Source organism: Thunnus thynnus, chromosome 21 (assembly GCF_963924715.1).
Source record: "Thunnus thynnus chromosome 21, fThuThy2.1, whole genome shotgun sequence".
Classification (NCBI taxonomy): domain Eukaryota; kingdom Metazoa; phylum Chordata; class Actinopteri; order Scombriformes; family Scombridae; genus Thunnus; species Thunnus thynnus.
In genome coordinates this window covers 2,491,115-2,517,457 of record NC_089537.1, presented here as the reverse complement: position 1 = coordinate 2,517,457, position 26,343 = coordinate 2,491,115, and the positions used below count along the sequence as shown (strand labels likewise).

Genomic DNA, 26,343 nt, shown 5'->3' with positions numbered 1-26,343 from the left:
CCACACATCTTCCACAGTCTTTCACAGCTTTTAATTGTGCAACTGACCTTTGACACTACTGTGTTTAGAAGACGCAGTAGTGTCAAAACATTAGGGTTATGGGTAGGGGTTAGGGTTATGGTTAGGGGGTTATGGTTAGGGGGTTATGGTTAGGGGGTTAGGGTCATGGTTAGGGGGTTAGGGTCATGGTTAGGGGGTTATGGGTAGGGGGTTAGGGTTATGGTTAGGGGGTTAGGGTCGTGGTTAGGGGGTTAGGGTCATGGTTAGGGGGTTAGGGTTATGGGTAGGGGGTTATGGTTATGGGTAGGGGGTTAGGGTTATGGTTAGGGGGTTAGGGTCATGGTTAGGGGGTTAGGGTTATGGGTAGGGGGTTAGGGTTATGGTTATGGTTAGGGGGTTAGGGTTATGGTTAGGGGGTTAGGGTTATGGTTAGGGGTTAACGTCTAATACACAACTGAAGGCTGTGAATTAATCGCTGTGGTCCGGTACGTTTTTTTTATTTTTATCTCTGGACACTTTGAAGATGATCAGATGATGTTCTTGTGGGATATGAAACAAAAACACTCAGTAACCGTGATCACGTGGATCATGTTGTTTTTCTTCCATTTCCAAAGTCTAAAACAATTCAAGGTAAATGTCAAGAGTCACTAATAATGTTTAAAAAGCATTAATAAAAAGTAACTAACTAGGTAATTAAAAGACACATTTTCTGATTAGGTAACTAGCAATAGCTTACATTTACCTAGTCTGCTGGTAGGTGGCTAAGAGGTGTAGATGTCTGACAAAGCAACAGTAACTGATGTGTGTGTGTGTGTGTGTGTGTGTGTGTGTGTGTGTGTGTGTGTGTGTGTGAGGGGGTGTTTGTGAGGACGACGGTGACTAAAATCAAAAAGACAAACGATAAACACTGAACTGTGAAAATGAGTTTCCATCTGGCAGACGTTTGTTCAGAGGTGTAAATGTGTGTGAATGTCTATGTTGTGTTCACTGTACATATCCGAATGTCAGTAAATCAGCCTTTTCAGCCCCTAATCAGGAAGTCAGACATGTTTCCTCAAACCAAAGCTCACAATGTGACATCAGTGAGTCAAAGCTGCCCACACAGTCTCCAATTATTACTTCTATTGCAGAACTAAAAAAAAAAAAAAAAAAACAACATTTCTGACTTTGAAACCAATCAACACACTGACACTATGCAGGATGTGAGGTTTTCTTCACAACACTATAAAAAGTCAAACCTTTCTGCATGTGTGACGGCGGCTGGATGAACTTCCTGTGGGGCAAAAGTTTGTAGTTGAGCTTCAAACTAGATTTTGACACAGAGTTTCTAAAGGAGGATGGAGGACCTGCTGTACATTTATAACTCGTTCTCAAGTAATTGAGTTATGTTGATCTTAATGATGTGGAGTCAACCTGAGGCTTTTGGGGCCCCACTTTGCCCCGTTTCCCATCCAGCTTCGTCTGTGACTGATTTTATTGCACAAAAGATTCAAACCTGCTCATTTGAACAGTTTCTGGAGCTTTTAAGAAGCCAAACAAACAGACACTTTCCTGCTGGCATCCACGCTGTGGTAGCCTGAACACAAAGAGAACAGAAATGACACATCCCGCTATAAAAGAACACAGTCAGACAGCAACCTGTAGGTGCTTCCCTGCCATTCATCCAGTGCATGCTGGGATACGCTCCAGCCCCATCCCCGACCCCGAGCTGGAATGTTTTCTATAGGATGTTTTTTTTTTCTTCTGAAACACAATCAGCTGTTTGCAGAGCCGAGGACCTCCATCACGGCTGCCAGAGGGCCGACCTACATCACCCGGACGTCCTCTTTAGGACACAAAATGATGGCTGGGGAGATGCCAAAGTGGCCGCCAGAAAAGAATACATCGACCGCCGCCAAAAGCGGACCAGAGCTTGGGCCGGCGCCTGCTGATCGTCTCCCAGTCTGTACAGGAGCCAGCAGAGAAACCAGCCCTCCACATGGGACACGGAGCCGGAAAAAAAAAACAGGAGCTTCAAAATGCCAAAGTACGGATCGAGAGCATTACTGGCAAACTGATCCACCTGCTTCACTCACGATACCTTAAAATAAGATCCAGACAAATCATTTGATTGTGTTTTATGGCCACTTTTTATGCTTGACTGTTACTGTCATCTGCAGATTTTATTGTTATTGCTCTTTTCCTCCTTTATCTCCTCCACATAATCAGGCAGCATTAATGTATTGATATGTAATATAATAGAAATGACGGAAACAGAAAGGTCAAAAACTGCAGAGAGGAGACAAAAGAGACGAATGATTGTACTTTTTATGGTTGTTTTATGAACATAATTTTATTCTTATTACTGTTTTCATTATCTAAATTTGTGCTTTTTAACACAATTTATTAACTATTAATGTACAGTGATGATGATGAAGCCGTTTAAAGCCGAGAGACTGAGAACAAGAGGAAAGGAAAAACAGTGGTGACGGTGCATTCAATTACATTCTTCTTCATCAGTTTAGCTCTGTATTTACTTGAATTTTAATTTTATATTCATTAATAATAACAGCTTTATTTGTATAGCACGTTATAAAACACAGTCAACAAAGTGCTTCACAGACTAAAACAAAAAGAAAATTATAAGACGGATACAAAATTAAACATAGTTATTAATTAAAATAGTCAATGGATGTCCGTCGTTATTGAAGGAGGGTATGAATAAAAAACAATAATATAGACATGTGATATAGGCAACATTTCCATGAGCACTTACACCATTAAGAGGCTGTTGTGTTATGATGAAGATGATGATGAATAAATTTTAAAGTACGGTGGCTGCAAAACTCGCAAAAAAACGCGACAGGCACTCTCTAGAGCCAGTGTTTGGTTTGTCCATTCTGGGCTACTGTAGAAACATGGCGGCTCTGTGGCAGAGGACCCGCTCCCTCTGTAGATATAAAGGCTCATTCTAAGCTAACGAACACACAACGATTCTTAATTTCAGGTGATTATACGCTAATTAAAACATACTTATTATAGTAATATTATATTCCATTTCTGACAAATCTGTTCCACTAGATGCCACTAAATTTTACTCACTGATCCTTTAACTGTCTGTAAGTCGCGCTGTATATTGAAAATACACAAATCACAAAGTGTAAATGTTGTAAATGACATTTGAGTTTTCAGTCATGTGCAGTAAACAGTCTACAGTCTTTATCAGTCATGTTCCTGGTGGAAGCAGGTTTAAGAAAGTAAAGTTTGATTGATCTGCTGCTGCAGGCAGACGATACTCTGACGATCAGATTCAAACTAAATGAAGCAGTGAAGCTTCCTGTAAGCTTCATCAACATGTGTCAGTCTGTCATCATTTCTGTATTAGACCTGCTGTATGTAAGCATGAGACAAACGACATACACACCATAAACAGAAAGAGAGGAGAAGCTATGGAGACGGAAAATACACCACAGAGGAAGAGTGATGTCAGCCAGAGGAGAGGAAGACGATGACGACACAAACCGGCAGATCAGCTGTTGATTGATTAATGTGTGTGTGTTGGTTTAGTTTCATCATCATCATCGCTCATTTTACATCAAACGTCACTTAAAGAACATCAGTGTTCATGAAACAAGTAGAGACTTAAAAATGCACAAAAACAATGAAAACTTCAATAAAACATGAAGTCTTTGTTGCTCTGAACCTCCTCCGAATGTTCAGGAGTCGCTGGTTAATCTACCATCATGTCTAACAGCATCTTCAGTTGTTTCTGGGAAACTACAATCATTTTAAGCCTTACGATGTTTTTAGGAAACGAGACTGTCGGCATCACTGCATCTCACTTGTAAACCTTCAGTACTGTATATGCAATAACACTGTAATATCTGTAAAAACATGACTTTTTTAAGAGCTTTTCCAGAACTCTCTACAAGAAAATATTATCATAAACATCTCTTAAGAAATATATTTTGATTTGTCATCAAAATGTCATTAAAATAAAGACTATAATCTAAAGATTTAAGACTTTTCAACTAAATTTAGACGTCTTTTAAGAGTTGTGCTGTTACTTCAAACTTCATATTTCAGTCTTTGCTGCATGAACTTAATTTTACTTTCTGTGAAACTGTAAAACCATCCTCACTATGTGCTTCAGATGTTTATTAAATGATTCATTTCATCTGTTTACAATAATGTGTTTTAGGTTTAATTTACGACACATCAACCCCAAAATCTTCAAAAATGCACGTATGTGAGGAATGTTGAGGTGTCCGCATACTTGTGGCCATGCAGTGTATTTTCAGCTCAACCAGAAGCATCTTTAGATCGATTTTTCATTTTAAGCAAAGTCTTTCTACTTTTGTCACTGTGATTAAGTTATTTTATCAGCTACTTTTTTATTATATCTCTTAAATATTCTTCAGATCTCCATTTGTTATCAAAGAATAATGTGAAATACATCTTTCCTCTCCTTATTCATTAACTCCCTTCATTTATTTTAAGTGGGTTTGATGGACATTAAAAGAGATATTAATGTAAATGTGAGGTTTCTTTATGGAAAATTCATAGATTCAGTTAAAATGACAGAGAGAGGACGAGAGGAAATAAAGAAGAACAGAGGCAGCGGGAGAATGAAGGACATGAGAATAGAGAAAAGCACAAAGAGCAGATCATCCAGCTCTGATAAAACAGAGAGAGAGAGAAAGAGAGAGAGAGAGAGAGAGATGGAGGTGTTTGACATGGCCGCCCCTCGTCAAAATAAATCACGAGCTGCAAAGTGTTTTAAAATGTCGGCCTGCTGCTGCGAGGAGCGAGCAGCTGTGATTTACTGCGGCAAGGTTCATTTTTAATCATCGGCAGATCTGACTCACATTTAATGTTTCTGCTGAGGAGTGACGATGTAAAACCAGCAAAAACGAACGAGAAACCACTGACACCAGTGTTAGTGCTCACGTTTTCTCCACAGTACTGTAAGACCACATTACCCATCATCCCTCTGGCTTCCTGTGCCACCATTGCCATACCTGGGGCCAGTTTCACAGAGATATTTTATACTGGTTTGTAGGGTTTTGCTCTCAGATTAGACTGATGCAAGTTTGACAGATTCACAAAAACAAAGAATTAAGAGCTGTGTTTCCATGGCAACAATCAGACACTAAATGGGTGAACGATGTTTGTGGTTAACAGTATTTTCCTAACTATGCTGTGTGTATATATGGGCTTTACTTAGTCTTTATTCTTTATTTGGATCCCCTCGTTAGCTTCCACAAACTGGTTGCTACAGTCTCTCTGGGGTCCACCCAAAATAAACAACAACAATAAAACAAACAAACAATTTAAAATCACGATGATCAATTTTAAAAGAGAGAGAGAGAGAAAGAAAATAAGTGAAACAACTCTACTTATGAAGAGATAGACAATAGAAAATCTAAGGAAAAACAAAACTGTCAAAATAAATAGTAACAAAAAGAAAATGAAAATAAAAATAATAAATGCAACAGCTAAAAGTATCTATGTTAGATACAAACAGGGTTTCCAACTGCAAATCAACAGTGTTTTTTAAACCACGACCATGATCGTCAATTAAAGGACTCATATTCTGCACATTTCCAGCTCTATATTTATATTCTGGGGCTCTACTGGAATATCTTTACATGATTTCCAGTTAAAAACTCTTTATTTATCTTCTACTGGTCCTTTATGCAGCCCCTCAGTTCAGCCTCTGTCTGAAACAGGCCGTTTTAGCTCCTGTCTCTTTAAGGTCCCGCCTCCTGATGAGCCCACTCTGTTCTGATTGGTCAGCTTTCAGGAAGCTTCCTCCGGCTCCGGAGGCTACGTAAACAAACTATAGTAGCAGGATTTCACTTCTTCTTCTCCTTCTTTACTCCAAATGTCAACTTCTCAAATCCATCCGTACATGTTGGAGCTGAGCAACACATGGAAACACCTTAGCAACCACCTTAGCAACCAAGACTACCAACGAACAGCTGTTTGTGGTGTAATTTTGCAAACGAAGTGTTCAGAGCAGGTTGAAGCACTGGTTTTTGACTTGCAGGCAGCATTTCTACATCATAACAGGATATAAATGACAGAAAATCACAAAAAAATATTTTATTAATATGTCCCCTTTAACTCACGTGGTTACTATTGTAACCATGATGAGGTCCCCTGAAATTAAAAACTGATCATTCTAACCCAAACCATGACCTTTCCCTGAACCTAACCAAGTGGTTTTTGAGGCTAAATGTAACCAAACCATAGTGTTGTCATGCCATAAAACATCTTTATTCTTCAACAGTGATGTTTAACAGTTTAGGAAGGTACAGACTAATAATGTCATCCTGCTGATGGCAGCGTCACATCAGAAAACACTTTGGAGTTCATGGACCAACCACGTGTTTGGACTCGTTGATAGAGTATGCTGTTTAGGATTTAAAAATGTCCAGAGACCACATGTCAATCATGCAGTGTAGATGATGACGGTGCAGGTTCAGTTTCTGTAGGTGCTGCTGGTCTTTTCTTAACAGGAAGAAGAAGGAAAAAGAAGGAGGAGGAGGAGCAGAGGGAGCAGGTGTGGGAGGTTGAACAGGTGGAAGAGGAGCGGGGGGGTCAGCGGCGTTAACAGGAGGTCGAGTGACTCCATGTGTCGCTGATAAATCATGAGACCTCAAAGCAGACGAGCTGTCTCCAAGGTCAGCTGACCACACAGCCAGAGGCCGACCTGCTGCCATTAAACAACAACACGGTGTGTGTGTGTGTGTGTGTGTGTGTGTGTGTGTGTGTGTGTGTGTGTGATGGGGGATCACAATGGCTTTCTGAACATGTCAGGTACTCACAGTAATCCTCTTTAGTCGCAAACTACAGTAAATGTGTAATTTCACTTTGTTCTGCACATTCTACTTCCAGTTTAACATTCAGCCTGATGATCAGACAGAACTGTGTTCATGTTCTCCATTTTCCATTTTAGTCCAACCAATCGGTAGCAGGTAACGAATCCGTCCTGCAGACTTCATCAGTCGACACAGAATCTGTGGCAGCGACTAGAAGCAGTTAACTTAACGTTTGTCATTTTAACTGTAGAAATACAGTATATCCATTTAAAGAGATGTTATTTCTCTGGTCGACCTGCACAGCTGCGTCCAGTGGTGCCTTAATGCAACTCACGAGTGATGAGCTTAAAAAACAAAACAAAAAAAACACAGTAACACAACTGTAATGGTAAACACAATGCAGGAGAGTATGTGAGTAAAGCTATCTGTGATTCAGGAGCAGTGAATCGTCTCGCTGTGCTTCATCACTCTTTGTGAAATCAATATTTACGTCATTATGTCATGTTTGAACGTGGCGGCGTGATACCGATCAGCAGCAAAGGTTTTCATCCAGCACGATGGCTAGCTGGGTTTGCTTGTCAGTAAAGACATCAAAAGGAACAATTAAAATATCAGATGGACTTGGAGGAGGACCGGAGCAACGAGGTGAACACATCAACTGTTGAACTGGATCTGGTTCATCTCCAACACGTATTTGAGATTCCATTTGGCGTAAAGAAGGAAAATAGGAAGTGAAATCCTGCTACTATAGTTTGTCAGGAGGCGGGGCTTAAAGAGACAGGAGCTAAAACGGCCTGTTTCAGACAGAGGCTGAACTGAGGGGCTGCATAAAGGACCAGTAGAAGATAAATAAGGAGTTTTTAACTGGAAATCATGCAAAGATATTCCAGTAGAGCCCCAGAATATGAATATACACCTGGAAATGTGGGGAATATGTGTCCTTTAACATTTTGACAAGAACAAACGATGACTGTTGTCTTAAAATGTTAAAATAAAACTGACATTCTTCAGCATCATACGTATTATAAATGTTTTGTTTTTGAATTTGTCCCTCTGGTTGTTATGGAGCAACTGCTCCGCTGCCTCCAACTGCCTTTTGCAGTTAACAGATAACTCCACCTCTGCACAGCCTGATGGAGTCAGGCATTAAAAAGTGCAGCCTGTTGATTGGACCTGACAGGATTACAGAGAGGAACAAACAGGAAAGAATAACTGACGTTAGTGAAGTGACTGAACCTCATTTAAAGACAACAAAACCCCAAAGTCTCCACTGTAATCAAATCAAACATGGTCGACTTCCTCGTCGCTGCTGCTGCTGCTGCTGCTGCTGCTGCTGATCCCAAATTTTTTAAAGGCGTCCCAGGCTGAATGTAAAGAAAGACTCCACTGAGTCCTGCACGTCTGCTGCTGCTGCTGATGGTGACACTGGTCGCTATGGTTCCGCTGTTGCTATAGTTACAGCTGTGAGTTCTGGTCCCAAAGCACAGGGTGGTGATCCTGACGAACAGGTGAAATCACAGCATGTGTGTTGTGCATGTGTGTGTGTGTTGTGCGTGTGTGTGTGTGTGTGTGTTCTACATTTCAATGATTTTGTGATAATTGAGAAGCAGACACATCCACAGAGCGTGATTTATAACTCTGCCCTGCACCTCTGAAGCAATAAACCATCGCTAAACCATCACGCACACACACACACACACACACACACTAATACACACACACACACACACACACACTTAGACACACACACACAATCACTAATGAAAAGATGGAGGAATATTCTGTCACCAGCCTCTCCTTCACTCCAGTTGGATACTAATACACATGTAAAGATGCACACACACACTCACACACACGCACACACACGCACACACATGCACACGCATGCCAGCCAATCGTCTGGTTGCTAAACACAGACACGGAGGCATGTGAACGCCTCAAGGTGCGTTTGATTTATGCTCACAGACACTTGAAGAGAAGTGCACATGTCACTGAGCGCCAAAAAATCCACAACACCTCTCCATCATCCATCTGATATCATCACACTGTGACCTCTGACCTTTGACCTCGCTGCTGCTGCTGCTGCTGCTGCTGCTTGATGACATGAAATAAAGCGTATCCCGCTGATGTAGTAAAGCTCTATATATGTTTGCATTCTCACATTTTACTCTTCTAAAATAAAGCTTCAGCAGACCTCCAGCTGGTTCTGGTCTGGTTTGTCTGTAGTTTGTTCACGATGCACGAAAGGAAATATGTAGCGATCTGCTATCACTATAGACACACCCCCCACCACCCCCCCACTCATAAAGCAACTCCTTCATTCACCTTCTTTTAAAATGGTGACGACGCTGAGAGTCCAAGATGGCGCAGTGGTACGAGGAAGTGGTGAGAGCGTCCTGTCTGAGCAGAAAGTCGTCAGTCTTTCTTGTTTCCTTGTCTAAAGCTATTAATTCCTGGGAGATATTCAGATCTGATAGTTCATAACTGAACTGAACTGGAATTATTTTGTTTTGGGGATTTATTGGAGGGAAACTCGAACTGGATTTTTCTGGGAGGAACTGTTTTCTCTGATTATTTTTGCCTGCATTGATTCATCAATACATGTAATTGCATTGAGAGATATCTGTTGTGGGTTTTTATCATTTGTCGACCTGCATTTTATGTTTTGCTTTCGGGTCTGTGCTCTGCAGTGTTGTCTGTTGTTGTGCTCCATACTTGAGTCATGTGTGCCGATGACTAACTTAAACATACTGACTCACAAACCTGATGAAAATATTGTTAGGCACTGACCTAACTGGCACCCCGAGCAACCAGTCACACCGTTACAAATAGAGGAAGCGCTCGCAGCTGGACGACAGTGAAATAAATGGTGGTGAGAAAGCTCCAGAAAGTTCTTAGAAAACAAGAAGAGTAAATATTAAATCTTAAGAAGGAAAAGGCAGTGACTTTCCAAAGTCCAACATCAAGAAACACAATAAAAAGTAAAGTATTTTGAGAGTTTTATATTTTAAAGTGCTAAAACTATGACAATTAGTATGTAGTACATAGCAGGGCTGCAACGAATGATTCTTTTCATTATTGATTAATCATTTTGTTAATAAAATGTCAGTAAAAATTGAAAAATGGCCATTATAGTTCCCCACAGCTGAAGAACAGTTCAAAGCACAAAGATATTCAGTTTACTATCATAAAAACAGCATAATCTCATATATGAGAAGCTGAAACCAGCAAATATTTGGCTTTTTAGGTGAAAAAATTCAATTCAATGCAAATGTGCAACAAACGGAGGGCTGCAGCTTCACCAAAGCAGTGTGTGTGTCAGTAAAGATTGAAAAATACATACATGGCATAAAAATAGACACAAGATAGACACATAGTCAGGCACAATATAGTAAAAGTAAATAGTAATATAATATAGTGAAATCACAGTAAGAAACACACATTATCAAAATAGTTGCCGATTATTTTTCTGATGATCAGCTAATTGATTAATCGACTGATCGCTGCAGCTCTGGATTGTGTGCTGTATGTTGTAGAGATCTGGGACTCGCTGCATCTTTACACATGAACCTGTAAATGTATTTTTTGTAACATTTCCTAAATTAAAGGGTTTGTTTGTGGTCACAGAAAACATTAGTGGCAGCTGTTCGCTGCCTGGATTATATCCACAGGCAACATCTTTTAGAATGAATGAGGCTCAACATTCAGAGTTTAATAATGCTGCAGTTATTCGTAGGTTCGGTATCAACATTTATGTGACTTTTTTTGCAACTTTTGCAACATTTTTTGTTTTTAATCTTGTTCCTTTCAGCTGGATGTTTGTTCCTCTCCTCTGTGCAGAGTTTGTTTTCACATTCATCTGCTGAAAGAGGAAAGTTTCTCTGAGCTCACTGACTGAATCTGAGTTTAACACGTGAACCTACCAGCAGGATTTGTGACATCACAACTAGTTTGGAGCCAATCGTGGTCCAGTATTCAACTTACACAAGTGTGATGCGGAAACTTGAAGCCTCCAGTGCACAAACACTGAGAGTGAACTTTACAGTGAAGGAGGAAACATCTGGTGTCCAGCAGGAAAACTTTGGATTTTAACAAGATAATTAAACTTTCTTTTGTGGAAAAACCATATCAGACACAGATTATTATTCAGAATAGAGTGTTTTATATACATCTTAAAACATGTCTAGAGGGGATCTTTAAGTATCTACATGTCGTATGTATCTGATCAAATATTAAGTCTCTTTCTTTCGCCGTTTGACAGACTTCATCATGATTTTTAAGATGTTTCTGTTTGTCGTGTTTCATAATTTTGTTGTTTTTTTTCTCTTTTCAGCTGAAGCTTTAACAGTTCATTCGGCCTCTTTGTTCCTCTGTAAGCTGCCTTATGTTGTCTTAAACACTCACTTAAGAAAAATGTTGACCGTCAGACGTCTATTAAAGCTGACACATGCTGCTCTTTGGTATTTTACTTTATATGACTCACCGGAGCAGCTGCCTGTGGAGCTCTTACCAAAGAATTTCTTTCTTTTTTTTTTTACCTGAGTTCTGTAAAGAATGTTCTTGCTTTCTCCTCAATACTATTTGACAAAAGCATTCATAATTTTAGAAAATAAAAAACTATTTATATATTATACAGCTTGTACAACTAGACAAGAAGATTTTGTTGTAAAAGTATTCAAAAAACCTCAAAGTTCAGAGAAAGTTTGGTAGTTGGAAAAACTACCAATTTAAATGTATAAAGAATATTTTTCCTCAGTATCTCATAGAGATATTTTATATTATTACTCAACAGGGTTTATGCTTTTGCTAAAGTATTAAAATCTGTATTTTTCTTCCTGTAGACCGGCAGAGTGTTTGTACTTTATTATCTGATCATAAAAACTGATTTTATGTTTTGTTATGATTTGACAAAAGGCAAATCATAACTCTGTCAACAAAAACAACAACAGGCTGCTCTGAGGCCGACCTAAAAATAGACGGACACACACACACACACTGTTGTGTTTCCAACATACTGACGTACATTCATTCCTTGGGGACTTACTCTAACCTTACCCTAACCTTAAACCATGTCTTCACCCTAAAATCTAATGATTTATATTGTGGGGACTTCATTTTCGTCCCCATACGGGAGGCGAGTCGCCACAATGTCACCGTTTACACATAACAGACATCAGCACACAACATCAGTAATACCTGGTACACACAGACAAAGAGAAGCAGGACTATTATATCCTGTAACTGACCTTCACATCATGACAAGACCTGCTGATGAACTCAAGGTGAGGTTAAAAGCTTTTCCTTTTCCTCACTGTCTTCTTCAGGCAATTAAGTTTGTTAACTTGTCATGAAGTTAAAGGACATGGCGACATGTGGAGACAGGAAGACTATCTTAACCATTCATTCATCTCCCCTGCTAGCCCCGCCTTCACATCAGCTGTTTAGGGGGCGTCACTTCTAGTTATCGAATCAGATTCCTCCACAATCTCTAACCGCCGATCACGGCGTCAGCTGTCATTTCAGATCAACCATCTTGACCCTCCTCCGCCCCCATCCACCTCCACGACGTGTCCGGAGCTCGCTCCTCTCCTCTTCATCCCCGATCTCCATCTCGCTTTCTCCTCCACGTACTTCAGCACCAGGCTCGAGTTCACCAGAAGCAGCGACCTACACCACCGAGATCCACGCCATTCATCACCACCACCAGTGTCTAGACTCCATCGGGGGGTTATCCTATTCTACTCTCACATTCTCCTCCCCCCTTCATATCCGGTGAAATCATGATGGGGTCTAATGTTCAAATAAACATCTTTTACTCCATGAAACTGAGTCTCTCCTGATTGAAATCACAACCTCTTGACTTTGCACCAGGTTCTTAATTTCTCAAAGAACTTTAGTACAAAGTCAAGAGGTTGTGATATGTAGCACAAGTTAGCGAACTGTGTTCCTGCACATGCTCAGTAGCGTCTGCATTACACAGAACTGCTCTCCAGAGACTGAAAACATGATGCTGTTATTAGTCTTTGGAGCCGTTTCTAAACAAACTAACGTGACCAAACTCTTCATGATGGAGGAATAAAATATATCAAGCTTTGATACACACACACAATACATGTTAGTAGATCAGTTCGTTGTTGGTTTGGATCCAAACATGACATTTGTTGACAATAAGAAAAATATAGAAAATTGCCAGAATGATCCTTTACAAAAAGTAATTCACCACTGTGAATGTGATGATTTTTTAAAAATAGGTCACCTATGTAGTAGAAATGTGCAATTACAGTATTTTTGAAATTGTTACTCGATGACTAAAGAAAACAGAGAGAAAGGCTGTAGATTCCTCATATCGCTCTTAAGGGGGAATCCTACAATAACCAGAATGCATTGCACCTTTACAAAAGCACAGCAAAGTTTTTTGCAACGCAGAGTTTTCAGTCTGTCTGCAGCTGCCTCTGTTTCAGCCATGGATGTATTATCAGAGCTGGATACCAGACTAAAACTGGCGCCCATTCCATCCTATAGGAATTGCTCACCTGGTGCATACGCCAAAAAAAGTTTCCAGCTTCCGGGTTTGCTTCCGTGTTGTGCGGCCCACTGAATATGTGCAGTAGTGTTCCCCCCGCTGGCCCCGCCCACGAGCTCCCCCTCGGCCCATAGACGTTACATTGTGATGACGTCACAGCTTTTTAAATCACTTTTCTCGGCTCGAGGAAAGTTTTACAAACATAAAACCTCCATGAATCAAAAGTTCATAACAGAAAGAGTCATAATTGATGTTGTTTGCAGTTCGAGGCGTCCTGTCAACAGTTTTACAGATGTCTCTTTTACAGTGGTGGTCTTGGGGGAAAATCCTTTTTGGGCCGCAGGGGGATTTTTTACTGTAATACCGCGAGTGGCCACTGGGAAAAATTGGCTGCAAGGTTGAGTGGCGGCGCCATATCCAGCTCTTATTATACATCCATGATTTCAGCTGCCGCTGTAATATATCTCCAGTGGTGTTAGCTTTCTCCTCTATGCTCTGCTGTGCAATATTCTGACACATAAGTTGTAATAGTGGCGCCACATCTCTGCTCCGACATTATACTGTAAAGCTAGTTGTGTGTTTGTGTTTGTGTTAGGATCACGGAGAAACTCATTAGCTCATTAGCATTAGCTCTGTTGTGTCTGATTCAAAGTGTTCAGTAGTATGATATTTTAGTGTCTGCTAGCATAACATGGTAGACGGGGTGTTTTGGAAGACCTACAGGAAATGTAGTTTGTAGTCTAAAGTAGACTTCCAACATGGGGAAGTCTGGGTGAAGACAACATGGAGGGAAGTTAAACATTGTTCATGTACTACCCTCATTCTAATGATAGAATGTTGGTTGAAAAATGTCAAAGTTTCCCTTTAAGTGTTTATTAAAAAATAACTTTCATGCTCGATTAGTTTGATTTTAGATCATCTGAAGCTTTTATGATGCTTGTCATTGAGTTTCATGGTACTTTTATTGTATCGTTGTTCCTAAATAGTTTCTGTCTTCTGCTGTTGTTGACTTTAATTTTTTAATTAAACAATAAAAAATAAAATTTAATTTAATTTTTAAAGGCCCAACAAAGGGACGGGCAGTGCAAATGAGTTTAGCTATAAATGCTGTGGTAGGTGGCGTTGGTTTATACTTGTCTCTATGCAAATAAAATGTTAAATAAACAATAAAAATGATGATGAATTCATCATAAAAAACAGCAGATGGTAGCAGAAAACAGCTATAAAACATTTACAACAAGAAGAAAAAGAACATAAACTGTCACTGTCCAAAATTTACAGTTTTAATCTTTTTTCTCCTATTCATACTTAACCCATGACAGTTACAAATTGTGGTTTCCAAGTCAAATGTATTCTCAATAAATGAAGTTTAAGCATGAAAAGTTGTATTTTATGACTGTTGGAAAAGCCAGTTCTGCTGACACTAATGTCTCTCCAGATTTGGACAGTAAAATTGTTAAAAGAAGGAAAGAAGCCGTCACTTTTAAGAGTATTTCTCTGGGCTGCTTTAACAGAGGAATAACAGATAACTAAACTGTCAGCGCTCTCAGCTCTGTGCTCTCTGGGAGAGGATCATTGAGATTAAAGCCGAGAGAGGAGCAGATCTGTCCGTCCTGACTCAGCTTCAACACGGAGCTGCTGGGTGACGCCACTGACTCACCACCTTCAGTCTCAACCTTCAGCTCAAGTGATCCCAAACTGGCCAAACTGGGCCAAACCAGGACACGCCAGCCTCCATCTGACTCAGCAACTGGCTATTTAAGGTCTAACTTTCTTTCAGTGTCTCCTCTGACATGATATTTGAAACAATATGTGCAGAAGTACATTTTTAAGATGAAATATTTAGTTATGTTATTGTTTAACTTTTGGTTCAATTAAGGTTCAAGTTAATTGTTTTGATCTAGGTTAGGATCAGGTTTTGGTCATAGTTTTGATTCATTTTAATGTAATAATCTGTTCTGGTTGAGCTCTTATCAGACAAAGAAACAAAGATGAAGAATTTTCCAGTGTTGTGTTGGATACGAGGTTTGGCTTTCTCATCCTTACATAGTAAAAGGTACAAAATGAGAAATGAATTTGATGAGAGCAGCTAAAACTAAACTCGGGAACTAAAAGTCATGTTTGAGCACCCTGAAGGTTAAAGACATTCAGCTAATAATGTGACGGCTTCCACACAGAAACAGTTCTGTTCTTTATCATTTCCTGTTGCATTGACTGCGATGTTGACTGGATGTTGGAAAAGAGACACGCAGAGGTAGAGAGGAAGATTGAAAATGCCAGAAAGACACAACAGTTGTCTCACAAAGCAGCAGCGATCTGGTGATTCTGGGAGTTTTAGAGGCAGGAACTAATTTTGTACTTTGGTTCCTGGGTTCTTGTACTTTCTTATACTTGTACTCTTGTACTTTTGTACCAAGTTTCCTGGGGTCCTGCAACTGTTCCTGTATTCAAAAAGGTCTGTTAACATTTTGACTATGAGCTTTGGTTCGTTGGTTGGTTTGTGTATTTTGTGTAAATTTATACATTTGATAAAACTGAGGCATTTCTGTTCCGTGATGGAAGTCAAAAATGCTTCTAAGAACACTTTCTATGTGGACGAGCCTTTAGTTGAAACACCAACTGTAGCAGTTAAATGTCTTGTCTTCGACCAAACATCAGAAAGCGCCACATGCTTCTCAGAACTATGTTGTGTTGTGTGTTGTGCTTCTGAGTTTCTCAAAAGGTTTCTCATTTCCTAGAAAAGTTCATGTGGTCATGAACATCCATTGATGTTCTGGTTGTGAGTTTCGGTCACTGCTGCGGACCATTTGGTTCTTTATAACGTGGAGGAAAATATTTTGGCTGTTGGTTTTGGTTCTTGTCATGTTTGTGTATTTTGTGTTTCCAAAGCATCTGTAGAACTATGTAGATTAAGCCAATTAGACCAATAATGAACTAAAAAGCAACAGCTTATATAACTTACCGGGAATCCACATTAAAAGAGAGACGTTGACAGCACGTAAACACTATTTAAGACTCCAACTCCAACACTGTCCAATTGGAGAGTGTGAAAGGAAATGTAGGGGGTCCCGGGGTGATGTGTGTCTCACGTCTGTGTCTTGGACTCAGTGTGGTTTAATATATAAACTGATATAAAACTGTAGCGTTTCTGTTCCATGAATCAGGTGATGGATGTCAAAAACGCTTCTAAGAGCACTTTCTAAGTAGATTGGCAGTTAAAAGGTTTGATTTTGACCAAACATCAGAAAGCGCTACACTAGAGATGTCAATGGTTCGTCTAACCACCGAGAATATTTTTGACTGGTTACGTCTGTTGGTCTATAGGTTAATTTACATACTAGGTACTGAACTCGTTACTTCACATTAGATCAGTTGGTGCCAACTTTTAGTACCATGTGAATGAAATGAAATGAAATTAGGGGGGGGGGGGGGGGGGGGCAATTTTATATGCAAATAAAACAATTTGCTTAAAATAAAATAAAAACCCTGAGTGGTGAAAAGGCTGCTCCTTTAAAGACATTTATACATATTGTTTCTAAACTAAGAAGCACTCATTTTAGCCCTGGAGTGGTTGAGATGTGTCATTTTACCAACAAAGTTAAACAAAATTAACTTCACATTTATAGTATTGTTCTATTGTGACAACATATCACATGATTTAACATTTCCTATGTATCTTCTTAGTATGCCAAAAGAAAGTACCACAAAGCTTATAATCTGATATCAGTGCTGAACACTAGAAAGATCTGAAAGTGTAGGTTCACGTCAAAAAGTATTAATGTATGTATCAAATACATGACTTACACACTCTCATCTATATGCACGACATACAAAATATAGCCTACAAAGCTGAAATGTTAACACTTGTTATTCTAGTTACTTTTAGTATTTAAAAAGTCTTAATTTTAGTTATTTTAAGCTTATTACTCATATACAGCTCAGCTTAAAAACGAACAGGAATGAAGAAATTATCACAAGCAAGCAGCCAGACCTCCTGCACACTCATTCACAAATCACACAACATCAACAGGTGACTGAACAACCAATTAAACTCAATTAAGTCAATCAATTGAATCAGGTTCTCTCCATGTGAGTCCACACAGCTCACTGTAACTCTTCAACAGGCAAACCTACAGCACATAATATGATCTTGTTGTGAAGGAGATAAATTCACACAACAGCCACAAAGACATTTAACCATCGGAGATGAAATTAGTGACCAAAGAGACAGAGAGAGAGAAGCTGTATCTTTATGTATCTGTATCTTTATCTTTATCTTTAGCTGTATGTTGATCCTGTTGTCAAACAAGTTGAACACAGCTTTGGACGATGTGGATCTTTGCAAACGGAAATGATGTCCGTGTTTATTTGCATATAGAGAGGGGAAGTGAGATCACAAGTGGTCACTCAGGAAGCATGTGGAGACGCATGTCAGTGTCAGGTGTATACAGGGCCTCTGACTCACGTTATCTGACGTCTTCTTCTGTTTGTCATAGAGATGACGTATCCATGTCATGACGTCCACTTGTGGCTGTTGGTCGTCTTGTTTGTTAGTTAACAGAACTTTGTGGCTGCTGGTTAACCAATCTGATATCATTAGCAACAATGACGAACAAGCTAACTCTCTTGGTTGTTATATTTAAATTATGTTGTTAACTTTCTATTGTTGTTGAGAGGAGTTCACTTCAAAGCAGCAGCCGTGGATCGAGCCCGATGCCCGAGGCTGCACCAGCAGAACAGAGCTCTCCATCCGCTCCCCAGCAGCGTCCTGCTGTCCTGCACCCCCCGGTCCAGATCCATTCTCCTTTTAACTTAACAACAGTCCTTCAGGGCTGCTACAACAAGCTAACTGCTGCATTGCAAGTAGCTATCTGATGTGTGTAAAAGTAGGTGTCAATTTGCACGTTATAATTTATTCTGTATGAAAGATAAAATTTGGAAACTGTCATTGGACCAACGTGATGTCAATATTGTATTCTGGTTGTTGATTGTTTATGGAGGATGTCCTCCATTGGAGTGTCATTTTACATGTTTTGGTCAATCACAGATTAGCATGAAAAAAATTAATTACATTAAATTGATATAAGAGATCCCACCCTGAGGATGACAGCAGGAGCTCGTCCTCCTCTGCCCACTGATAGGAGCACCAACCCGCAGATACAAAGAGACATGATGCTTCCATTTTACCAACCTGCACGGTGGCTAGCAGCTAGTTAGCATGGCTAGCATTGTTAGCATAGCTGTGCCGTGCTGTGCGTAGCCCATTTAACAGCACCATGCTGGGCAGGTGACAGGTGTGTTTACAGTGTTTGTGTGCTTCATGATGCAGATATAAAGTCTCACAGCCTTAGCCTGTTAGCCTAGCCTGCTAATCCTACGGTCTATCTGTAATAACAATGTAGGTGTTACTTTGTTATTAGGCCATCATCTAGTTGGCGTGCCAAATGATTGAGACCAATATGCTGCCAGTCAGTGTGGTAGAGGGCGAGGGATTGAAAGAGCTAGTTCAGTATCTCAAGCTCGAGTCTGTTATGCCATCGAGAGCTACTGTGACTAAACGTATTGAAAACACTTTGAGGAGAAAAACAATGAGCTAAAAGTCAAGCTAACCAGGGCAGACAAGCTAGCTCTGACCACCGACTGCTGGGCAGCTCTCACAAACGAAAGCTACAACAACACTTTTCTTAAAAATTAACCAGTTAGTTACTGGTTAATCGGTGTCAGTCTGTCGAAAGCAAAATTAATAGAAACTGACATCCCTACGCTACACGCTTCTCAGAACTAAATCTAAACCTCGGCTCCTCTGGATGAAGCACAGGTGATGTTTCTGAGTTCCTCTAAAGGTTTCTCAGTTCCTAGAAAAGTTCTTGTCACAGCTGCGGACCATTTGCTTCTTTATAATGTTCTGAGAAACCGGTCTTTCACCTTTCACAGCGTATGACACAAACATGTGTCTTTCATGGGAGTTAATGGCTTTGAAAACACACTGCAGAAACACAAAAAAGGAAATGAATCCAAAGCAAACGCTGAGAGGTGGATTGTCAGCGCTCAGGAGGATTTTTAAGCTCTGCGATAAAAGCTATAGAGCTGCTCAGGTTTCATACGGCGCCTTTACTGCACAAAGGTTGTGGATAATAAGCAGGAAGCTGGTTCCAGCCTGCAGGACTGATGTCAGAGCACAGAGCCACAGCGCTGCCTCGTCCGTCAAACAGCAGCTCGTGTTGTCTCAGGAAAGGTCAGGCCTGCTGCTCCAACACTGAACAAACAGTACAACACTGTGTGGGGCTTTTCAGCTGCACGCACACACAGGAACACACACATACATTACCTGCACACAAGCGGACACACAAAAACACCAAATACGGGTTCAGACATCTCACGTAGTCACACACACACACACACATATATGCACACACACACACACACAAATGTAATGCATGCGAGGCAGGCGGTGCAGCGCTGGGACACCTGTTGTTGGGTTGGAGCAGAGCGGTGTTGAGGTGTTGACACAGCCGCTACAGGCTGTTTGTTGCAGAGTTACTTAACACCGAGCTGAAAATCACAGTTTCACTCTCCTCTTCTGACTCAAAGTTTGTTAAAAGTCTGTAACCACATGTATGATGTCAGACCGTACCGACCACAATGGAACACACACCACCAGTCAAAAGTTGTCAGAAACACACTTATTTTTCCGGAAATTTAAACAGTTCAAGTCCAGCGAACAACTTTAAATGGTCCAAAGGTAAAGCAGTAAAACAGAGGTTTAAAAAACCCTGAAAAACAGAGTTATAAAAAAGATTTTCTGCAGCAATGGAAGTAAAATGAAGCCTTTAAAGTCGATGCAATCCATTCCTACAGGTGTCCCAATGTTAACTCTGTCTGTGTAAAAGCATGAAGGAGGAAGCGTGATGGTCTGAGGCTCTTTTGCTGGATCCAGAGTTGGTGACTTGCACACTGACCAAAAGGGCGACCACAGCATCCTGCAGTAGGGATTCATCCTACAGCGACTTAATGACCCAAAACAAACCTCCAAGGTGTCAGAAATACCTTCGAAGAAAAGAACCAGACGGTCGGCTGCAAATCATGGAACCAGCACAGACATCCAGCTGGACTGGGATGAACTGGACAGAAGGCAACCTGATAGTGTAACACATTTGTGCAAACTTCCCATATTGTTTCCCAACAATATTTGATTTCCATCGTAGAAAGAATGTGTGTTTGGCTGTTATATCTGCAAAAAGTGGCAACTTTGATGATTAAATTTTGTTTGCATGCTTTCTTTTTTGTATCTCTAATTGTTTATTGCTTCTATGTTTTAATTTCAGAGTCATTGACACATTAAACTATGTTAATTTCAGTAAAACTAGAAAAATTGACCAGTAGTGTATATCTGCAGCAAGACAACTGCTAAAATACTCAGAAACTAATCTCAACGTCACACATCCAGAGTTTCTCTTGCACACTCTGTGTTTTGATACAGAACTTTGAGTTTTTCCATATCTGTGCAAAAATTGCAATTATGGCAGATTTAACCATAACTGTAGAAAACACAATGTGAACATGAACATGTGCACCACAACACCACAATCCTTTAAATGTTTCATTATAATAATATGGAGAGGAAACAATCTGCACACTGTCCATCACTTGTACTCTCTCTCTCTATATTACTCTATATTTTCCTTATTGTCTACAAATCTCATGTTTGGATCCAAACCAACAGTGAACTGATCTACTAACAAGTATTGTCTGTGTATCAAAGCCTGATATATCTTATTCCTTATTCCTGTAGATTTCCATTTAAATACCTGCAGTCCTTCATGGGAATATGTTTCATTCTGAAGAAATTCATGAATCCGCAGCAAAAATCAATCAGTTGTGTCGAGACATCCTGCTAATCGGGACGGCAAACAGACGAGACCCAACAGAGAACTGAATGTTTAACTTAAGATTAAGCAGCAGAAACAGAAATAAAGCCGACCAAGTGTTTTCTATGTGAGCACACAGTGGTGACGTCATTATGCAGGCACTCATCGGGATACAACGCTGTCACATTTATCAGCATCGACTCAGAACTAAAATCCAGAAAAGCAGCAAAACACTTCTTTTTTTTCTTTTTTGTTTGTTTTACTTGTGGTGTTAAATTGACTGTTTCAGCCAATAGAATCACAGGATGGAAGGACGCACTGAGATGAACAACAACAATCTTCATCAGCCTCCTTCAGACTGAAACAGCTTCACCGGAAGTTGTTGAGCAAAATGCATCATCGCTGACATAACATCCCATCATCCCACCGTCTGATTTACTTCCTTTACCTTCCTATCTTTCCTCACCCACCTCCCCTCTTTCATTCCTTCCTTTTCTAGTCCTTATTTCCTTCCTTCCTTCCTTCCTCTCCTTGCCACCCATCATGCCTCCTACCTACAGTAACCGCCTCGTAGAGCCTCTGCAAGTGAAAAGGTCAGAGGTCGTGATGTAATGCAATGAACTGTGGGTGGTTTTCAAATAATTCATTAAAATTTCATCAAGTTATTAGAGACCTAAACTCACTTCATGCATATTTTTATTTACAGAAAAAAACTGATGCACAGGTTTAGTTTGACATGAATGTTTTTACCATAATGACTCGAATATAAGACGACACTGATTATATCTTCTTCTCATCTTATTTCTTATCTTATATTCGAGCCGATATGAACGCAGAGCGTGTGTTAAGACATGTGAGGAATATGAAAATGTTTGAAATTAAATAAATAAATCATAAGATCATTCCTCTCATTGTCATTTTACAAGGTTTTATCATGTTTCTGATCAGCTGATATATAAAACTGATCAGACTCCACGCGTGAGTCATCAGTACTGGTCGAGCCGTTATGTGTTTCTGCTGCTGCATGACGGTGAAGGATTCATCCAGAAGGTGGAAGGTCAAAGGTCAACAGGCGACACCAACGAGCACAGTTTCAGGTCTAACTGATCACTTCCTCTATTTCTGTCTCTCAACATCTTCACAATGAGGAGGTGGTGGAAAAACGTCCATCACTGTTTTCCAAAAGCCCAAAATGCAACATGGAATATTTTGTTTTGACCCAAAAAAAATAATCCACAACTTAAAGATATTCAGTTTACTATCATAAAGGACTAAAGAAACTAGAACATAATCACATTTAAGAAGCTGGATCAAGAGAATTTTGGCGTTTTTTCTTAAAAAAAAAGACTCAAAACGATCATTCAGTTATCAAAATAGTTACAGTTTCATTTCAGTTGATTAATCAACTAATCGTTGCAGCTCTATACAAATAATAAATATTTCTACATGAACAGTCTCTGCACAGCATGACCTCATATGATGGACCTATAAAAAAAAACACGTCCAGTAAATCCACAACAAAAAATGTATGAAATTAACACAAAACAGTACTTTTCTGTGTTTAAACACACATTCTAACCCCAGATAATAACATTATAGGAATAGTAGAGATTTCATAGGTGATAATAATGCATCCTGCTGATCACCAGACAAACACTCTGCAATGCTGTGCAGGATTATATGAATATTATATAAATGTAATATGAAGCATATGCAATATGGAGTAATTACAGCACTATAAAGTCACTTTAAAACCTCTATAATATAACAGCAAGTACAACCAACATTATGCATATTATAGGAACGATGAAGGTGCGATAAAAAATATCTTTAAGCACTTTTTTTTGGAAATGTAACAGCAGTTTCACGGTGATATTACGTCAAATATCAGTCCGTAAAGGTTTCTACTGACGCACTGTTAGTCGCAGTGGAGATATTATCGGAAAATTACATTTCTGGAGGTAAACAAGCCAAAATACGACAACCAGCAGCTCAATCAGCCCCAAATGTATCTCCCACCCCTTTACATAAACAGAGCCGGTTAATTAATGGAAAGTGGTGGCACGGCTCGGCTCGGCTCGGCTCGGCACAGCTGATAAGGAGCCGGGGTTGCATAGGAACAAGAGGAAACGGGGTCTCTGGAGGGCGAAAGTGGCTCATAACAGGGATGAAGAGGAGGGATGAAGAGCCGGCTGAAACTGACTTTAAACTGCGTGTTTTCAGGACCGATCTGAGGCTGCGTCATCCAAAAAAATAACAATCAATATATCAAAAAAATGTTAATGACACGGAGAGTTCAATCAGGTGACAGCAGAGTCTTTTAAAAGAAATCAACTCTGGAAATGTGTTGGTTTTAGTCAACATTTAGGGAATCTGTGCGCAGAAATACGCATTTTAAATTTGGTTTTATCCCCCAAAAATTCATCCAAACATGTCTGAGTGTGATGTCAAACTGATGAAAGTTTTCTTATGGATATTTTCACAAAGGAAATCAATTTTAAAAATGAAATATTCTCCGTGACAGAAGTGATTTTGCTCAGTGTCGCAGGTGTTTTGTCTTGTCAGGATCAACTGGCTCTAAAAGGTCAGAGTTCACCCCCCCTCATTAAGAAACATGATAATTCTCTAACAAAGAAAAAAAAAAGTACTCACATGTGAAACTCCTGCGTTAAAAACTGCGGGTTTTAAATCTCGCTTTCTGTCACACCATCACCGGTCCGCCGCGTCCCGCTCACAGCTGCCAAATCCCATCCGGAGAGGAGGCGCAAAGTGGCCGATCCATGAGCGAAAAAACTCCGCGCAGCGCCAAGAAACAACAAAAAAAAAGTGTTTGGAGTAAAAAATATCTCAATGTGAAGGAGCAAGAAGAGGAGGAAGAGGAGAAAGGAGAGGATGAAGGCTGTTTTTTTGTTTGTTTGTTTGTTTTAAATCCACGCAAGGTGATGATGATGATGAAATGAATGAGAAGAGGCAGGAGCGCAGAAGTGTCCCTCCAGCAGCGTCAGAGGAGCGGACTGTCGCGCTTCAGTCCAGCCGGGGAGGGGAAAGTGCGCACCGGGGCTGCTTCACTCCGTCTGCTCCGCTTCCTCCGGCATCTTCCCAACTTCAGCCGCTTTAATCCTCCAGGAGCGGCTTCAGCTTCCTTTAATTCCGAAAAAACACACTCCTCCAGCTCAGGGAAAATGGATTTTTTTTAAATTTCTTCTCATCCTTTTCAGGTGTGATAATTAACAAGAATAAACCTCCACAGTGAAAGTCCCCTCCTGCAGCTCCAGCTGTTGCTTTGCTTTTGCTTTTTCTTTCCTTTTTTTTTTTTTTTTGGAGAAATTATTTGAAGGTGGAAAAGTGTGAAGTTTTGCCGTCAGACCGGAGTGTTGTGCTGCGTTTCGGTGCGTCGGTAGGTCGGTAGGCTGGTAGGGCTGACCGGTCCGACTCCCATCATCCCCGCTGCTTGATCGCCCCCTGGACGCGGATGGAGAGAGAGAGAGAGAGAGAGAGAGAGAGAGAGAGAGAGAGAGGAGAGAGAGAGAGAGGAGGGAGAGAGAAGAGAGAGGAGAGAAGAGAGAGAGAGAGAGAGAGAGGATGGGGAGTATCGCGAGGTTACGCCCGAAGTCCCGTTTGTCTCGCACTGAAGTGACCGAGGACACGCGCACACACGCACGTGCACGCGACCATGGGGAGAGAAAGGGAACACACACACAAAAGCCCAAAGTTACAAGAACATACAGACACATGAAGATGAAGAGACTTACAGCAGTTCTACAGGAGGATATACTGGCTAAACATTTCAAACATGTTATTGTCCATATATGATTATTTTTGTCTTTCTATAGTTGTGAGGACATCATGCATCCCTCAACCCCTAAAACCAAGTCTGAACACCAATACACACACACACACACACACACACACACACACACAGTTTTTATGTTTCTTTGTCTTTTAATATCTTGGGACCATGTTGGAAATATGTGTTTTCTCTTTAATGTGTTTAAAGTCCAGTTAAGTGAAATCTTTATGCTCCATCATATTTTAAACTGTGTTCTTCCAACTTGGTCTCAACAGAAGCTCCATAAAGAAACTGTTTTTCCCAGTTTAGTGTGGAAGAGCTGAACTCAACCTCATCCAACACCAGTGATATGAACCACTGACTGTATATGAATATATAATTATATACAGTCAATGATATGAACTGTTGGACCTCACTGATGCTCTCGTAGCTGAATGGGAGGAAATCCCTGCAGCCAGCTGCCAACATCTGGTGAACTACCTGAAACCAGCAGCGACGGCGTCACAGTCACATGTTCAACTATCACATGTAGGTTTGATCTTTTTACCACATAGTGTTCAATATATTGTTGATAACACTGAATGTGTTACAGAGTTGAAGTGGTGTTGACATATAAATACTATTATGTATCCAGTTCATTAACTCACTTTTTGACAGTTTTGAATCTATTTCTATGTACACTGACTTTGTACTTACTTCCATCTTATTATGATCATATTTAAGTCTGTATTGATTGGTTAGTGTTGTGGATTATACTTTTTAAAATGTGTTAATTATTACTATTTTTGTATATTTATGGTGAATTATTGTGATCTCTCCCTTGTTCACATCAGTGTTTGGCACTAAATGATCATTTATATTATTGTCTATTGATGAATATGTGGGAAACTGGGCTTTATTGATGGATTTTCTCCTCCTATTAGATTGTTGGCTGATTTTATTGTAAGTGTTTGTTTCCCTGCAGTTTATACAGACTTGTGAAGCCTGAACACATTGTCAGTCTACAGGTGAGCAAACACCGCTCCTTCCTTTAAATACAAATACTGACAGAAGCTGAAACAGCAGTTAAAATGGAAAGGCTGAGAAAAGTTTCAGTTTGAGTGAAAACATTGAAAGAAGTCATGAAAGAAGTGTAACTTTCAACTGAAGAGTGACAGACAAAAGCAGCTGAGAAAGTTTCCTCACAGAGTTGATCCTGAACAGAGTAAAAATGAAACGCAGAAGAAGAAACAGGGTGTTAAATTCCCCCAGATAACAAGAAAACTACGTTGTGATTGTGAAAACTATTTAATATCTCCGGATGACGTCATGATTAAGTTTCCTAAAGTTAATATAGCAGAAAAACATAAACTTCTA

At 40.1% G+C, this 26,343-nt stretch overlaps 1 protein-coding gene across 1 annotated transcript in view; it reads right to left on the bottom strand.

Moving 5' to 3' along the window:
- Nucleotides 1–25,064, bottom strand: part of LOC137172973 (sodium channel protein type 3 subunit alpha-like) — a 243,866-nt gene extending 218,802 nt beyond the window's left edge. Inside the window, exon 1 of the mRNA XM_067577634.1 lies at nucleotides 23,850–25,064. The gene's annotated coding sequence lies outside the window, so the exon portion shown is untranslated. The remainder of the gene's footprint in view (nucleotides 1–23,849) is intronic.
- Nucleotides 25,065–26,343: the final 1,279 nt, after the last annotated feature.